The sequence below is a fragment of the Aulonocara sp. 'chitande type north' Nkhata Bay genome, linkage group LG5 (genome assembly GCF_057382095.1).
Source record: "Aulonocara sp. 'chitande type north' Nkhata Bay isolate Kocher_YH1m ecotype deep benthic linkage group LG5, A_spYH_male_GT1.1, whole genome shotgun sequence".
Taxonomy (NCBI): Eukaryota; Metazoa; Chordata; class Actinopteri; order Cichliformes; family Cichlidae; genus Aulonocara; species Aulonocara sp. 'chitande type north' Nkhata Bay.
The window spans coordinates 45,163,906-45,177,539 of NC_141348.1; positions in this window are offsets into that span (position 1 = coordinate 45,163,906).

The window sequence follows — 13,634 nt, forward strand, 5'->3', positions numbered from 1 at the left end:
GGGCTAGAGGTTCGATAAACAAGTTGAAGAGGTAGGGGCTTGCTGGACACCCCTGTCTACATCCTCGTTCTAAAAAAATAGTATCGGAGAGGCTACCGTTAATTTTTATTCTGGCAGTAGGGAGAGAATAAAGAGCTTGGAAACATCTTATAAACTCGCTACAGAAACCAAATCTTTTCATCACTAAGAAGAGGAAGTCCCAATTCACTGAATCATATGCTTTTTCAGCATCTAAACTAAGAATAACTGAGCTTGTTTTCTTATTATTAATGTGTTCGATGATGTGTAAAGCTCGGCTAATATTATCGTGGGTTTGTCTATTTTTCAAGAAACCCGTTTGGTCTTCATCAATCAAAGAAGGCATTACAGCATCCATTCTTCGCACCAAAATAGTTGTGTATAGTTTATAGTCTGAGTTCAGGACACTTATCGGCCTATAAGATTTGCAGTTTAGTCTATCCTGTCCCCCCTTTGGCAAAACCGATATGAAGGCCTCCTTCCAAGAGGGAGGTACCAGACCTCCTTTCAAAATGTAGTTAAAACTAGTTTCCAACAGGGGAAGAAGGCTTTCCCTCATGGTTTTGTACCATTCGGCAGGGAGCCCGTCGGTACCTGGTGATTTATTGGATTTAAGGCTGGAGATAGCTTTAATTATTTCTTCCCGAGATATTAAGGACGTTAACTTACTATTTGCTTCTCGACCAATCGTAGGCAGGTCTAAGGAATTCAAAAAGTCAGTCATCTTATTTACATCACCCTGAGTAGATTGACTATATAAGGATTTGTAATACTTTTCAAACGCTTTTTGAATTTTATCCAGGTCAGTTACAACATTGTTACCAACCGGGTCTCTAATCTTATAAATATTATTTTCAGCTTGCTGTTTTCCAATCCGCCACGCCAACTGCTTCGCCGCCTTAGGCCCCGCCTCATAATACCTCTGTTTCATGAACCTTATGTTTTTCTCTACTTCTTCGCTCAATATCTTATCTATCTCCTGCTTAATCGGTCTGATCTGGTGGGTTACTGTAGTATTTTTTATCCTTTAGACCTGACTGTTCCAAGGCCATTAATCTATTCTGCAGTTGTAACAATTCTTGTGACTTTTTCTTTTTAATCATGGTCGACCACGCAATTATTTTACCTCTGAGGACAGCTTTGGCTGCATCCCATACAATACTGTGATTTGTCTCTCCATTATCATTGTCCTGCAGGTACAAGTTAAGATCGGCTGTCATTTGTTTCACAAAAGCGGGGTCATTTAACATACCGGTATTTAGTCTCCACAAAGTTGTCTTCCGTGTCCCGTCCAAATGTAACGTTATATAAAGTCCACTGTGGTCAGAGACATCTCTTGGACCTATTCTGCAATCTTTTATCCTGTGTAAATCCCTATTAAACATAAAACAGTAATCTATCCTCGAATACACTGAGTGTCGAGCAGAGTAAAAAGTGAATCCTGACGCTGACCCATGGATAGATCGCCACACGTCAATAAGCCCTAATTCCGTTAACATTCCTTTAACCCGTTTCCCTCCAGACGTGCTTTTCCTGTCCCTATTATTTGAGTCTAATCTGGGATTTAACAGTAAATTAAAATCTCCTGCACAAATAAGAGTTCCCACCGTTTCCTTAGAGATCAAATCAAATATCTTCTTAAAGAAGCTTGCGTTGCTTCCCGGGGGTTGCATAGACATTTAATAGTGTGACCGCCTTATTCTCTATTCTACCTTTTACTAAAACAAACCGACCTTCCTTATCACTTATAGTAGATATATGTTCAAATTTTATTTTATTTGAGAGAAGGATAGCTACTCCTCGTTTTTTCCCGGCCCTATACGATGAATAGAATGTATGTCTGAAACCCATCTTTTTTAATTTCTCATGTTCTGCATTATCTAGATGAGTTTCTTGCCAATATGCCAAATCTACGGTCTCCTTTTTCAATTTGGCAATTAATTTGCTTCTTTTAATAGGGCTATTCAGGCCATTTACATTTAGTGACAGCATTTTATAGAAATTATAAGCCATCAAGTGGAGATGTGGAATACAACATAATCAACCCAGACCTCAGAACATCACAACCAGAACTCACTGAACAGCAAACACACCAAACATTAACAAGAGCTTCCAATACAAAGGATATAACAGTATCCTTTGACATTGAGGGGACTGGCCACAGGGTGGGGCCCCTCATCCGACAAGAGGGGAGTGACCGACAAAAAAGCCAAAAAAGGGCAAAAAATAAACGAAACAGTCTCTTATCGCTACTAGACATAACGTGGTGGTTCTCTAACCATGTCCGTAGGCACCAACCTAAAGAAATATGAATTCTGAAGGATACGAAAGTCAGTGTTCCTGCGGTTAGATTATCAAAACTCTACCGCCAGCTATCTCACCGTTGTCCCGCCATCAGCTGTTCACTCGTCTGCTGGCACTTTTTCTTGCTCCCTCCGGAATGCTTGGAGTTTTTCCCACACGTGCTGCTGGAAGCCGCCCCCGCAGTGTGCTGTCTGCGTTTCCCAAGGAAGTAGCTGCTTTATCGTGTCCTCTGTCATCCTGTTGGTTTGGTTCCCCAAAGTGATCTTACCCACGGCTATTCCCCGCTTTCTTAAATCCTCGGCAGCTTGGGTCGCGGTATTATATAGGACATTGCCTGACGCATAAAACACTCGCATCTTACTTAGTGGTGTCTGGAAACGGATCCCGTTGTCCTTCAAAGCCTTCTTAACTGGGATATATTCCCGTCTCCTTTTCTGCACTTCCAGGGAGTAGTCATGATCGAAATACACCCGTTTGTTTTGGATATGTACCCCTTTGTTCCACGCCGTGCGGAGAATCTCTTCTTTAACAGAGAACCGGAGGAAGCGCACTATTATTGAGTGTGGTGGGGCGTTCGGGGGTGGTTTCGGTCCCAACGCGCGGTGTGCGCGCTCAATGCCGAGAGCACGGTCCGGGCCGAAATCTTCGCCTAGGTGTTCTTTGATCAGATTTTCAACAAAGGTAGTCACCGACGAGCCCTCCGAGTTTTCCGGTACACCGTAGATCCGGATGTTCTTGCGTCTAGCGCGGCCCTCCATATCGGACACCTTTTCCTGAAGCGCCCGTTGATTTTCCAACAGCTGCACAAGTGTATCCCTAACACCAATGTCCCAGCGTTCCGAGTCAGCCATGTTGTCCTCGACGTGCTTTAGCCGACCAGTCATCTCCTCCACCTGATCCGCCATCTCGTGTAATCTTTGATTCAATTCCTTAGAGAGTTCAGCCATTTGCTTCTTTACATCCTCCCGAAATTCCGTACCGAATGCTTTGAAGTCACTCTTCAATTCAGTTCGCAATGTAGCCATTTCGGCCACCAGTACGCTACTCACAGCATCCCGAAGCCAACCCAGACCTTCACCTCGGTCGCCATCTTGTCCCGATGCGAGGCTTGCCTCACTAGCCGCGGCGTCCTTCTCCATTTCACAGTCAAGAATGTTTCGTAGCCCGTATCCTCCCTTTTTAGATTTATCCCCACTCATTCTTGAGTTGAAAAATGGCAATGTAGCCCTAATACAGCTCTCGAGTCCGGGGAAACACACGGTTGGTGCCGGAGGTCACTCTCTATGCGGCCATGCGGTGCTACGAGCCACCGGAAGTCCACTTCTCCTTCATTTCTGTCACACAAAGCTGTATGAAACGTTTCTCGCGGTTAGTATCATAGTTGCTAGTCAACCTGAGCAGCGCGACGAAGGCCTGTTTCACAAGCCTCTCACTTCCGCACTTCTCGTACTTCCTAGCACGCGCCATACGTAGTGCACAAACTGCGCGTACTCCACAGCGTGCGGTCGCTGGATTGGGACACAGCCTGTGTGACTGACTGTTGGAGGCTGAATAATCTGCATCTCATTATACTTGGTTCAACTGAACAATGGTCAATGTTCAAGGACTGATTACTGTTAGATCTTATAAGATCTAACAGTTTGATGAACGACATCTCCAGGTGTGAAGTTTCAGCCTCTTACTGACCACTGTTTGATTTCCTTGTCCATCTCATTAACTGAAGAGAGACATCGATCTCTTACTTGGAAATTTTATAACAGCCTTCTGCATAATGACAACTTCTGTATTGAAGTGAAAAATCTAATGGTGGAAATAGACCAACTGGATTTGTCACAAGTGAGCAAATAGGAATGGTTCAGAGTCCAAGTGAAACAGACGGCAGTTCAAATGAGCAAATGTGCCAATAAACAGAAAAGACAGGAGCAACAAACCATTATTGAGGGCATTAACAAGCTGTGCTGGAAACAGGATTCATCACTGGATGAACAATTACAACTAAATAATTTTCAATCCCAATGTGACAAACTGTTGTTAGAGAAAACCAACGGCGCCTATGTTCGTTCAAGAGCTGGATGGATGGAGGAGGGAGAGAAAAACTTTTCCTACGTCTTTAATTTAGAGAAACACTGAAAAGAAGAGTCAATCACTGGATATTGAGGAGATTTGACTGAGGACCAAGACAAAGTAAATGAAGAAACATTACAATTCTGCAGCAACCTTTATAAGTCCAACTATTCAGCGGCGAATGGTACTGTGTTTCCTGAGAGTCTTAGAGGCTTTATTGGAACATTGGACGAAAGTGTGAAGGATCATATGAAGGGTAAACTTGCAACAGAAGCGCTGGACAAGGCAGTCGAACAAATACCCAAATCAGCAGGAACTGATGGGCTAATGGTGGAATTTTACTCCTTTTTCTGGGATCACATTAGATCATTGCTCTACAGTGCTTATTTACAATGTACCTCATCAACTAATCTGTCACCCACATGCTGACTCCATGTGGTGTCGTATTCTCAGATCTTCATTCAAGGAATTACGAGGGATTGATTTTTTATTAGGATGTGACTGAGATCAGTACAATTCCTGTTAAACTACCTAGTTTCCATAAACAGATTCTTTACGCCTGGAAAATGATTTTTGCACAACTTCTCTCCCCACATGTTGAGAATGTGGAACAATAGACTTAAACCACTAACAGAAAGTTATTATTGATCAGAAACTGGTTTGAGCGGCATCTTGTTTGTAACTGACTTGTTGGACTCTAATGGTGCTTTATTGGATTTTGTATCTTTTCTGAAGAGAAACAATTTAGACTGCCCACTAAAACATTACAGAAAGGCTTGTCACGCTATCCCATTAGCTCTGAAGCAGCTAATATGCAACACATTGTTATATTCTGACGTCAAACCAGCGCTGCCAAGTTTAAAAATGGGAAACTGTAATTTAAATGATAGCAAATGTAACAATAAGTTTATTAGTGTGAACTTCAAATCAATTCCTTTCCATGAGTTTGACTTGGGTAGACGTCTGCAGGCCTTCACGGGCATCAGTCACTCATGGAAAAAGCGTTTTCGGAATTTGTTAAGTGGCCTGTTCCCCCAAAAGTTAAACAAACCCATTTTAAGGTAATTAATAATATATACCCAGTATCTGAGGAGGTTTACATTTGAGGTGGACCTGTGCTCTTTTTCTGATCCTGTATCAGCTGTTTTTTGGTCAGCTGGAGAGAGTTTAGATGGAAAATTATCACCAGATTCTACAGAACAGCAGAACCGCTCAGATGGGCCCAACACATGTTCATGCTGGAGCAACTGTGGGACACACTCTGCCAACCATACCCATATATTTGGGCTCTGCCCTAAACTGGAGGCAGTTTTCAAAGTAAATATTCCATGACGTCCTAGTGTTGGGAAGGAGTCCAGAACTTACTGACTGCAAAGCCAAAACTCAGCAGCCAAATAAAGTACTCACTGCAGCCCTAAAAACCAGAACTATCAGGTGGTTAAAACCAGAACCTCCCACATGTAACATCTGGATCCAGAAAGTGTGTGGTGCCTATCTGATGGAACACATTACATACTCAGACTACAGAGACCTGTTTTTGAGAAACGGGGGACCCATGCTGCCTTTGTTAATACAGTGAAGAGCGCCACCTAGTGTTGGGAGCTCTCTTTCTCGGCACACACACACATTTATTTATGGATGGCACAGGGAACGGGGAGACCGGAGGACTGCCTCATATAGGGTTGCCAACCGTCCCTTAAAAAACGGAATCGTCCCGTATTTAGAAACAAAAGTACACGTCCCGTATTGAGCTAATAAGGGACGCACTTTGTCCCGTAATACAGTGAGAATCAAAAGTAGTCTATAACTTTTAATGGAATTAACGCTTTGTTTGAAAACATAATTCCCAGCCCCTCTCCTGCTTTGTGACCAATGAGCTGACAGCACACTTATGACAATTCGAGTATGACAAGTCAGATTACCGCTTATCTCATTGGTCGAGGAAAGGTCGCTTACGAAGAAAATACCGGAAGACAACAGATGACCACAACAAGAAGCATGGCCAACAGGGAAACAAACGCCGACACTGCGGTGCAAGTCTCGGACGGCACACTGTGCCTCCATAAAATGAAGGTTATAACAGAAAATCTGTCGCTTTCTCTCTCTGTCTTTCACTCACACAGACACACCACCACCATCAACTTTGCTAAATTGCTAATGAAAAACATTAATCAGGCAGCTGTGATTGAGCAACAGTGTAAATCCAACTATTTTCACGGTTGTTGTGGTCGTGATAATTTTGTGATGCCACATCGAAAAGGCTCGGATGAGCTTTCCAAAGTTCTACAAGTTGTGCCTCCATCGCTTGTGTCCAGATCACACGCTGCACAGCCGTGCTGCTCCATCTTTTTCACCGACGTTTACGTGTTTGCGCATGAGCAATGTGAGCGCCTGTGGTGACACCCTTACGAGCGATTGATGATCGGCAGTGTTGGGAAGGTTACTTTTAAAATGTATTCCATTACAGAATACAGAATACATGCCCCAAAATGTATTCTGTAATTCTGAATACTTTGGATTACTTAATATATTATCATGCTTTTTACAACAACGTGAATGTACTATTGCTGTGTGATTTATTACTATTACTGAAGGTCCGCGACTCCAAACTGTAGTAAAGGGACCTCTGACTGATACCGCGGGGTCCCTGTCGGCTCGTAGCCGAAAAATAGCTTTACTTTGTTGTGTGGGTCAACTTTTCTGGCGAGAGACAGAGAGAGACGTTGAAAGGCTGCTCCAACGGAACTTATTGTTTTCGGAGGAAAACACGAACACGGTGTACAGTCGAGTTCTTAATCCGGTTGTTCAGTCTGACGTCACTAGCCGTGTCTGGGTCTAAACTCCGCTGCAGGTCCATATATCAAACGATCACTATGGGATTACTGAGAGTTGAAAAACTGTCTAAAGTCTTTCATCTTTAATAAAATGATCAGCGTTCTGCTCTACCAGGTGTAACAATTGAGTTTAACATCCAGGCATCCATGAAAACGGAATTTATGAGATTTAACGGAGTTAGAAGTTAGCAGGGAGTTAGCTCGCTAGCTTCTATCTAAATACAATATAGCATGTCCTGACTGTGGGGTTTTGGAAACAAATTAAAACGTACAGCTCTGCTATCACTTCCAGCATAAATGAAGACAGAAAACTAAACAGCAGTGACGTTTGTAGGGTTACTGAAGTTTGGCTAGCTGGTATATAATGATGTGCTACGTGACCGCTAGCGACACAGCTATGTTAGCATAATATTGTAACGATGGTTAAGTGTTACTGGACAGTGACATGTTGGTTTTCTCTGCACACTGTTGTTGTTCCTTTAAGATTCATGTTTGGTTGGGCTGCAGGAAGTAGTGAGGGTGGTGTACAGGAAGGGGTGGGGGGACCTGGTTGTTCTGTGTGTGTGCCAGGCTGAAGAGAGGTGTAGTTCGAGAGTGCTTCCCCCTGAGTTAACAACCCGCTGGCTTATGTGCCGAATAAACGGACAAACTGAGACCCCAACCGTCTGGTTCTTGTGAACGTTACATTGGTGTCAGAAGTGAAGAAAGAAAAAAGAACCCCAGAACGCCCGAGACCCTGTTGCCGGCGACGCTTGCCGTTACGAGACGAGGATGTTGCCGGGCAGGATTAAGAAGGAGACGGAGGAGAGGGAGGTTCGTCCGCGCTCGCCCGCCCATGGAGTGAGGGAAACGGCGCTGCGGCTGTCTGCCGAGGCTGGATTTTCTCCAGGTTTGACTAGGCTCGGGAACTGTTCGCACAGCGGCCGCGATTCCGGCGGGAAGGAGTCGACCTCGCTTGGCGCGCCGTCACGTGATGTAAACAAACATGGCGGCGCCCAGCAAGCTGCAGCGAATATAAAAACGCCTAAGTTCAGCGGCAAGATGCCATGGGAAGTGTTTATCGCACAGTTCGAGCTGTTAGCTGTTGCAGCTGGCTGGTCTGAGGAACATAAAGCTCTCCAATTGGCTTTGTGCCTGTGTGAGGATGCAGCTGCATGCCTGCTGCTGCTGACCGAGGAGCAGAGGGGAGATTATAATGCTCTGGTCGGAGCACTTCAGAGGCGCTTCGGGCAGTATAACCAACCAGTGCTGCTGAGGTCGGAGTTCCACAACAGACGCAGATTGCCAGGTGAGCCCCTCCGCATTTTGGCCCATGAAGTCGAGTGCCTTTGCCGGAGGGCGTATGACAGCATGCCACCATCAGTGCAGGCGGAGTTAGCTCGGGACCAGTTCCTGCAGGCCCTGAGCCCTAAAGAGCTCCGCATGCAAACTCAGCTTGCTCGGCCGGCCACACTCAGTGCAGCCCTGGAGCTAGCGTTGGAGAGGGAGATGCTTGCAGGATCCTCTGGGGGCGCTGACGACGCACACGTGGTGAGGGCTGTGTCAGCACCTGTGGAACAGACGGAGACGCCAGCGGGCCTGTGCAGTTTGGTGCAGACAGCTTCGCTGCAGTCGCCTTCCCCTCGGGCTGGCCCACACCGCCGACCTCAGAGCTGCTGGGGATGTGGACAAGTCGGACACCTCATCAGGCAGTGCCCCAAGCTTGCAGCGGTTCAGGGAAACGCCCACGGGCCCGTGTAGGCGGGAGTACATGGGCCTGGGAGAACGACATCCCCACACCACCGCCACCTCCACCCGGTGCGGCCATCACTGTGGGCTGGACCCAGGTTGGCGGCTTTTGCCATGTTCCAGTGACGATTGCGGGGGTGTCCTGTACGGCCCTGCTGGACACGGGATCCAATGCAACGCTGGTCCGACCTGATATTGTCCCAACCGGAGCTGCTGTACAACCGACTAACGTGCAACTTAAGACTGTGACCGGTGATCTGGCCCCAATGAGAGGGAAGGGAGTGTTCCAGTTCAAGGTGGGGGACCTCGGTGTGTCTTATGCTGCCTGGGTGGCTGACGTGCAGGACGCCTGCATCCTTGGGCTGGATTTTTTACGAGCCATTGGTGGTGTACTGGACTTAGGCAAAGGCCTCCTCGTACTCCCTGATGGGAAGAAGGTGCCGCTTATTCCTCCCCCGGTCTGCACAGCATCTGCCGCGGCGTCCACCTCCACCGCAGAGACCCCTGCAGACCCGCCAGCAGAACAGCGAGCGGAGGAGGAGGAGGAGGAGAGGCTCTCAGCAGTGAGGAGTATCTGGTCAAAGAACTGTGAGGGGCTGACTCCACAGCAGCAAGAGAGTCTATGGCAGGTACTAAAAGAGTTTAGTGACATTTTTGCCCTGAAAGAAAGTGATGTTGGCTTGACACACTTGGTAGAGCACGTCATTGAGACCGGGGATGCCCAGCCTATTAAAGTGCGCCCCCGCCGCCTGCCCCTGGCTCATCAGGAGGCTGCAGACAGGGAGCTGTGTGAAATGATGAAGGCGGGCATCATAGAACCATCTGATAGCCCGTGGGCCTCCGCGGTGGTGATGGTGCCTAAGAAAAAAAGTCCTAGGATGCGTTTCTGTGTGGACTACAGACCACTCAACAAAGTGACGAAGAAAGACTCTTACCCCCTTCCCAGGATTGATGAGTCCCTCGACTTAGTAGCCGGGTCCTCCTGGTTTTCCACCCTGGACCTGCGGAGTGGCTACTGGCAGGTGCCACTGTCCCCGGAATCCAGACCGAAGACAGCCTTCTGCACTAACAGGGGACTATGGCAGTTCAAAGTCCTGAGTTTTGGCCTTTGCAACGCTCCTGCGACCTTCGAGAGGCTCATGGACAGTGTGCTGGCTGGCGTCCCACGGCAACGGTGTCTGGTTTACCTGGATGATCTTCTAGTGCACGGGAGCTCCTTTGATGCTGCCCTGGATGCCCTGAGACAAGTGTTGGAGAGGGTGGCGGCTGCAGGCCTGAAGCTGCATCCCGACAAGTGCCACTTCATGAGGAGGGAGGTGGAGTTTCTGGGCCACAAGCTGGGTCGTGAGGGCATCAGCACTTTGGAGGAAAAAATTCACACCATTACCGAGTGGCCCACACCAGCAGACCAGAAACAGCTCAAAAGCTTCCTAGGACTGGCGTCTTATTACAGGAGGTTTGTGAAGGGCTTTTCCTCCATAGCCGCACCACTCTTCCACCTGCTGCAGAAGGACCGTGACTTCATCTGGACCCAGGACTGTCAGCAGGCGTTCGACACCCTCCGCAGATCGCTGACAGAGTCCCCAGTCCTTGCCCCCCCTGACCCCGCCCTGCCTTTTGTCCTGGACACTGACGCAAGTAATGTGGGGCTGGGAGCGGTGTTGTCGCAGGTTGGACCGGAAGGGGAGAAGGTGGTGGCGTACTTCAGCCGGGTCCTGAACAGGAGCGAGCGGCGCTACTGTGTCACACGACGAGAGCTGTTGGCTGTGGTGGCGGGGGTGAGACACTTTAAATACTACCTGTGCGGCACAGCATTTGTTGTCAGAACTGATCATGCTGCCCTTCAGTGGCTGATGTCTTTCAGGGAGCCAGAGGGACAGGTGGCTCGCTGGCTGGAGGAGCTCCAAGCCTTCAATTTCACCGTGGAGCACAGAGCAGGGACGCACCATTCTAACGCAGACGCCCTCTCTCGCCGCCCATGTGCTGCAGCTGGCTGCCGTTACTGTGAGAAGCGAGAGGAAATAGAGCGGGAACTCACGACAATAGACGGAGCAGCACAGCTCGCCTGCAGGGTTCTTCTGGTGGTGGATGCAGCGGAGTGGAGGGCACGGCAGGAACAAGACACAGACCTGCTGCCGGTCCTGCAGTGGCTGGAGAAGGGGGAGCAACCCCTTTGGGATGAGGTCACTGGGTTTTCCATCTGTACCAGGGGGCTGTGGGCCAAGTTTGCAGCTCTCAGGCTGAAGGAGGGGGTGTTGGAGCGTGCCTGGAAGGATCCTGCCACGGGGGAGGAGAGGTGGCAGGTTGTGGTGCCAAGGTCGCTGAGGTCAGCTGTGCTGGGAGCCTGCCATGGGAGCACTGGCTCTGGCCACTTTGGGGTCTCAAAGACTCTTCGCCGCCTCCGCCAGGGCTATTACTGGGGTCAACAGCAGAGGGCGGAGGGATGTGGAGGACTTTTGCCGCAGCTGTGATGCATGTTCCTCACACAAAGGGCCACAAGACCAGTCCCGGGCTCAGCTTCAGCAGCAACCAGCAGGAGCCCCAATGGAGCGAGTAGCTGTGGACGTCATGGGCCCATTTCCTCGCACAGACAGAGGAAACCGCTATGTTCTTGTGGCCATGGACTATTTTACCAAGTGGCCGGAAGCATACGCCATCCCAGATCAGGAGGCTGAGACGGTCGCTGATGTATTAGTGGAGGGGATGTTCAGCCGCTTTGGAACAGCAGAGACCCTCCACAGTGACCAGGGGCGTAACTTTGAGTCCAAGGTATTTGCTGCCATGTGTGAACGCCTTGGGACTAAGAAAACCCGCACCACCCCACTTCACCCCCAAAGCGATGGGCTGGTGGAAAGGTTTAACAGGACGCTGGCCCAGCAGCTAGCCATCCTTACCTCAGAACACCAACGGGACTGGGATTACCATCTTCCCCTTACCCTCATGGCCTACAGGTCGGCAGTGCAGGACTCCACCCAATGTACGCCTGCCCTGCTCATGTTAGGGAGAGAGCTGAGAACTCCTGCAGAGTTGGCTTTTGGGAAACCCCCGGACGCGCCAGAGGCACCACCGGGCCGGGACTACGCAAGGAAGCTGCAGGACCGGCTGGATTCTGCACATTCCTACGCCCGAGAGCAGCTGGCGAAGGCAGGCCTGCGCCAAAAGAGGAATTACGACATCACCACTAAAGGGAGGCACTTCCGTGCTGGGGAGCTGGTGTGGGTCTACAGCCCAAAGAGGAAGAAGGGACGGTGTCCTAAACTGGATAGCAGCTGGGTGGGGCCTTGCAGCGTCCTAGAGCGAGTGGGGGAGGTTGTTTACAGGGTGCAGTTGCCTCCTAGGGGGAGGATAGTAGCGCTGCACAGAGACCGGATGGCCCCCTACAGAGGACAGTCCCTCCCCTCCTTTCCAGAGGGACGTGTACAGAGCGTCCATGACCCTGCTCAGAGGGGCCCCCGACCGGGGCTGCGTTCCCCCCCCTCGGACTCTTCACCCCAAAGCCCCGAAGCTCCGCGTCCTCCTCAGGGGCTCAGGAGGTCAAGGAGGGAACGTAGGCTACCGCCCCGCCTCAGAGACTGTGTCGTTCCCTCGGGGACGAGGAACTTATTGCTGGGGGGGCAGTGTAACGATGGTTAAGTGTTACTGGACAGTGACATGTTGGTTTTCTCTGCACACTGTTGTTGTTCCTTTAAGATTCATGTTTGGTTGGGCTGCAGGAAGTAGTGAGGGTGGTGTACAGGAAGGGGTGGGGGGACCTGGTTGTTCTGTGTGTGTGCCAGGCTGAAGAGAGGTGTAGTTCGAGAGTGCTTCCCCCTGAGTTAACAACCCGCTGGCTTATGTGCCGAATAAACGGACAAACTGAGACCCCAACCGTCTGGTTCTTGTGAACGTTACAATATAAACAAGCTAACTTTTTTTCCACTCGATAAAAGTTAACGTGAGTGTTCTCGGTGGTCAGGAACAAATGTAATCGCATGGCAGGGTGCTGTAAAAGGACCAAACTTCAGCCAGGAGAACAACTGAGATAATCCATCCACAATACGAGGTTAGTCATTCATATACTGCTGCATGGGCTGGGCTGTAGTTACATCCTAAGGTTTTAAAAACTGAGCTTAAATAAATGATTAGTGGTAATAAAAGCCGAGGGAGGTCAACAGTGATCACTGACTGTTTTAGGAGCTTTTTGAGATTAAATAGAAGAAAATACATAACATTAAACATGTTAACAACACAAAAGCCATATTAAACGCAGACTACTTTAGACCCGGAAGTAGGATTCGTCGCGTCATCACTGAACAACCGGATAGCTTACTTACAACTGGGCTCGTCAGGCACTCTTATTGGCTGAAGTAATTATTATATTTAGATGCTTCCAGCTTCCGTTTTTCCTCGATGACAACTCGTACCTTTCCACTCCCCTTTTTCTCCCTCCTCGCTCACAGACACATAAGGTGTATGGCAGTCCATTCTCCCTGCAACACGGACTACACTGCCCATGATGCTACATTCTTTAGAGCTATGCTTGTAGCATTCTGCCTGTTAGCTTAGCACAACAACAACAACAACAACGAAAAGGCGCTCTCTCACCCAGGAAACACACAGTCGCAGAGAGAGAGAGAGAGTGTCGCCCTGTAACCATGGCAACCGTAACGCTGCCGCCTGGAACAACAGAACGTAGCTGTCAAACAA